Genomic DNA, 5,226 nt, shown 5'->3' with positions numbered 1-5,226 from the left:
ATAAAAATCCTTGAAAAGAACGGCATGGGTCCCCCCAAGTCCATTGTCAGGCTCTATGGGTCTGGTATGGATATTAAGGGGAACCCTGCACAAAATGTTAAAACAAAATTGCGTGAGGCCCTGTCATGGACACGCACTGCGCATGGCGCTACAACTGGCCACAGGCGCATGGGTCCATTGGGATTGGACCAATCCACGGGCATCCAGCGTTGAATAGACGCACGCAGATCGCAGATATCGTTCAAACGCGCAATGGCAGGGTGGCATATAAAAATGGATGTACCTGTACGCCAATATGCCTGCCCGTGCCATTCTGCTGACGTACATCGGCCTGCGCTGGTCGGAAACTGGTTAAACACTCCACTTTTCCAATAATAAAGATTGTGTCTTTACCTTTTCTTCCAATAACTGCAACTCAGGCGCCATGGCCAAACGATTTTTACTCCAGGCCTGGCAGTATTTGGCTCTGAAGGATTTGTGTTCAGCCTTCAAAACTTAAAATTTTTCTTCAGCTCTTCCAATCACCCTAAAACGATTGATAATCTTCTGACTGAAGACATTTGTATCCCGGGGCCTGGACCCAGAGTCAGGTCCTCCACCTCCTCCTCACTAGGCCCCGTGTCATCAGGGGAATCCCTCCCAGGGCCTCCCTAGGGTTGCCACCTGTCTGGGATTCACCCGGACAGTTCGGGTTTGGAACCATGCGTCCAGGTTTCAGACTGCCTGAAACCCGGACACATTATTCAGACTGGACTAGGTTGCTGGCTGCAGTTGTCTAAGCTGAGAGTGTCTGTTACACTCTCTTTCACACTGCCCAACGCCAGCACTAACAGTTCCCCCCACATACAGACGGGAGAGGAGAGAGGGCTTAATCGCTTAGTGGGACTCAGCATACAGATATCAGTGTACTAGGGAATAGCACCTGGTAGACGGTCACTGGGCAAGAAGGAATTCTCAGTCAGCCTGCCTGGTGATCATAGACACACTAATCTGCTGTGATTACACACTGACCTTCTGCTGCACACAAGGCAGGTCAGTTGACTATCTTCGACATGACTCCACTCTGTCTTCACTCTGCAGCCTCCAGCTCTCTCACTGGCTTTCCCCGTGGCATGGATGTAACACTGTGGTCCTGCCCCTCTGCTGAATTCCCCAGGAAGAGAGGCGGCTGGAGCGCCTGTCACTGCTATCATCTTCATGGCTCCGTGATCGCTCTTTAATCCCAGCCAGCACCCGAGTCCTCTCATATAGCCTCATCAACTGCAGGCAGGGATGACATAGCTCACCGCCTCTGCAGTGCATAAACGTCTGGCGATACCACACTTGTCAAGACTCTTGCTGAGAAGACAACCTTTGCGTGGCCTTCTCCTGAAGAGTGCTCCCCTGGATACCTTCACAGTTGCTGGGTCTCTCCACCAACCGAGACGGCACTGGACCACCTCTGAATCCTTCCTTCAGTTTCCTTGCCTCGGGCTAGCCAGCGCCGAGACTTGGAGTCAGGTGAATCCACACACCAGGCCATGGAAGCCCCGGGGGCTGGTCAGGACCAGGACCAAATAGTCAGAAAGCACTTCTGGACCGGAACCCCGAAACACGTGACATCCAGGGCCGTCTTTAAGGCAGGGCAAAAGGGGCAGCTGCCCTGGGCCCTGCCATTGTTGTGGGGCCCAAAGCAGCTGCCTCATACTTGCCAACTAACCCAGTAAAAATTACATTTTAAATTCCCTTGTCCCTTGAAGATTTAGTCCTGATAAAGGAAAAAGGTCTGGTGTCCCCAGCGACACACTTCCATCCCTGTAATATACAACAAACAACAAAGGATTCGCCCTGGGACTTTAAATGAAGTGGGCACTGTTTCCGCCAGTAAACATAACAGTAGTAAATATAGTATATGGTTTATTCAAGTACAATTGTTTACATGGATAAATAACATCAATGATTGCCAATTAAAAAATATATAAACAAGGAGTATTGGTACATAAATGTAGAAGTAGTACATGGTACACGGGCATCATACTACCCGACTAGTTTTGTGAGATCCAGCTCGCTCTTCAGGGGTGGATGTGTGTAACAATGTACCTAGGATGAACAAAAATATATATGTTTGGCAATATAGCACAGTATTAGTTATAAAAGCACAGGGTAGGAGGGGTTGTAGGCCCCCCCATACTTACCACTGAGCTTGGCCATGGCTCCAGGTGTGCAGCCTCGAGACGGCGGCAGCAGATGCCTCCCCAGGGAGCTGAGGGGGCAGGATCAAATGGGACCCCATCCAGGGCCAGACGGAGAGCAGGCATGGCAAAGGTGTAGTGATGTATCCCTAGGGTCCTCATTGGTCGATAAAAAGTATAGGCTGTGAACATAAGTATGTTTGTCAGGCATCTGAAGTAGTAGAGTAAAATCAATAGATATTGGTCATGTCTCCTGCTGTCCCCATCTGCTTTCAGGCGGATGGGGACACCTACACATCGGCACCATGTTTAGGCTTCAGAAGCATGGCGTCTGCGATTTTGCAGACGTCGGCATAGCTGGACGCACTATATCATCAGATGGCATGGGGGTACGCTTGCATCTGCGTGCCTTCCTATGACAGTGGGTGCCCCCTGCACTCACATGTCAGCCATCCACACATGGTGTTGGGGGCGGAGTCTCCTGGGGCCTTCCGGGGTTAAATTGGAGGTCAGGCATGGCTTGGATTTCATTTCACTCTTCACTGAGGACACATACAGCTGTGGAGATTGCTTGCTGTGTCTCATTACTTTTATACTTAGGATATTCACCTGACTCAGGTACTTACCATATTCACCTCTTTGATACTTTATTTAGGCACACTTGCATATCTCACATATCGTTTATCTTACGAGCACTTATTTTTTTTTTTTTTTTTTTGGATACTGTTGATTTTTCCACACGTGTCCATCCCTCCCCTTTTTTCTTTTCTTATTTTGTCACCTGCTAGTACCCTCTTGCTACCCTATGTTTTCCACCATCTCTATGTCCCTACCATCCTTGATCCAGGCCTTACTTGACTATACATATCTTTATGCCTATACTCATTGATTTTACTTTACTACTTTAGATGCCTGATAAACATATATGTTTGTAGCTTATACGCTTTATGGACTAATGAGGTTCCTAGGGATACATCACTACCCACACAATTGTAGTTCACCTCTTTCCCCCCTTTCTTTGTCCACTTTGTCACCTGGTAGTACCCCTCTGTTGTCCTAGGTTTCTAACCATCTTCATGGCCCTACAACCTTTGGCTCAGGCCTTTCATTCATGCATACATGCATACATATCTTTATACCAATATCTATTGATTTTACTCTACTACTTCAGATGCCTGACAAACATACTTATGTTCACAGCCTATACTTTTTATCGACCAATGAGGACCCTAGGGATACATCACTAAACCTTTGCCATGCCTGCTCTCCGTCTGGCCCTGGATGGGGTCCCATTTGATCCTGCCCCCTCAGCTTCCTGGGGAGGCATCTGCTGCCGCCGTCTCGAGGCTGCACACCTGGAGCCATGGCCAAGCTCAGTGGTAAGTATGGGGGGGCCTACAACCCCTCCTACCCTGTGCTTTTATAACTAATACTGTGCTATATTGCCAAACATATATATTTTTGTTCATCCTAGGTACATTGTTACACACATCCACCCCTGAAGAGCGAGCTGGATCTCACGAAACTAGTCGGGTAGTATGATGCCCGTGTACCATGTACTACTTCTACATTTATGTACCAATACTCCTTGTTTATATATTTTTTAATTGGCAACCATTGATGTTATTTATCCATGTAAACAATTGTACTTGAATAAACCATATACTATATTTACTACTGTTATGTTTACTGGCGGAAACAGTGCCCACTTCATTTAAAGTCCCAGGGCGAATCCTTTGTTGTTTGTTGAAGATTTAATCCTGTGCTGTGTCCCGATATCTCAGTGTAAAGTGCTGCTACTAATGCTGCACAGCTCTGCCCTATTGTTGTGTACAGATGACTCACCTGCAGACCCTGTGTTTAAATGTAAATAACCGGCATTCATATGTAAATAGCGGTGGCATTACTAAGTAAATAGCTGTGGCCGGCGGCATTGATTTGTAAATAAAGGTGGTATTTGTATCATGCTCCCCTGCAGTGAGGAGATGATGTGCTGTAACCTTAGCAACCAATCAGTGAGCAGTATTTACTGCACATTAATCTCTAGAAACCAATTAACAAGCAGAAATCATTTGCTGTAACCTCTAGCAACAAATCAGTGAACCGTAATATGTACTGTAACCTCTAGCAACCAGGCATTAAGCAGTAATGATATGCTGTAACCAATGACAACCAATCGCAATCGCTGCCTGATCTGATACAGTAAACTTATTTTAAGTCTAGCTGCTATTTATTGTATGTCTCAGAGCAGATGGAGAGTGAAATTGCATGGGGGGGGGGGGGCCCAAGAAAATTCTTGCCCAGGGTCCAATCAATATTAAAGACGGCCCTGGTGACATCCGCACCTTAAATACCCTCTCCCAGAAGGCACAGCAAGAGTGACACTCCCACTGGGCTGGTTCCAAGAGTAACCTTAATGCACCCAACTAGACTGCGTTCTAAACCCTGCCAGGGATGACAGCGCCACCTATGGTCAGGCAGAACACCATGCAGTCCAGCCAGACTGGTGCTGAGGTAAAAATAGTAATTAAATCCAAGACCAAACTGCGGTTCAAGGGTAAAGTTAAATGACAAAACACATAGTGCGTGCTCTTCAGGAGCCGGCGCTACAGATGTTTAACCTGTTGCATCCCCTGCTGAAAGTCCTGTCCTGATGGAAGAGAACAGGCCAGCTGAAGATTCCACCAGCACAGCAGTGGGAACTGAGACTGTTGGGAAGACTGCAGGAACTATGAATATGCCAGCAAGTATTAAGAATGACAATAATGATAAAACAATGAATGTGGTGGGTGGTGTTGAAGGGGTTAATACTACTGGGAAAAATAAAAATGACATTTCTCTCTCTGCTCAGCAGAGGAAAGACTCATTGATTGTGCAGACCAAATCTGTACAATCGATATCTGTTAGAAATGTGTCAGATGATTCAAAACACACAAATGTTTTTGGAAGGTTTGGGGAGTCGCAACAAGGAGGATGGAGGGAATTTTGTAAATGTTAGTGGTCACAATTTGGGGAGGTTTGGTGGTGGGATGGTTGGTGGATACAGGAGGAGGAA

General features: G+C 46.8%; 1 long non-coding RNA gene across 1 annotated transcript; it reads left to right on the top strand.

Moving 5' to 3' along the window:
• The first annotated feature begins 2,714 nt into the window (after positions 1 to 2,714).
• LOC143963238 (uncharacterized) lies at positions 2,715 to 3,823 on the top strand. Its single transcript, XR_013270914.1, has 3 exons — positions 2,715 to 2,789; positions 3,372 to 3,550; positions 3,646 to 3,823. It is a non-coding gene; the product is annotated as an uncharacterized LOC143963238 (long non-coding RNA).
• The last annotated feature ends 1,403 nt before the right edge of the window (positions 3,824 to 5,226 follow it).

Source organism: Lithobates pipiens, unplaced genomic scaffold, assembly GCF_037356315.1.
Source record: "Lithobates pipiens isolate NorthernLeopardFrog02 unplaced genomic scaffold, aLitPip1_a1.2 Scaffold_8, whole genome shotgun sequence".
Taxonomy (NCBI): domain Eukaryota; kingdom Metazoa; phylum Chordata; class Amphibia; order Anura; family Ranidae; genus Lithobates; species Lithobates pipiens.
The sequence above is the reverse complement of the archived record's forward strand: the minus strand, read 5'-3'. Positions and strand labels throughout refer to the sequence as shown.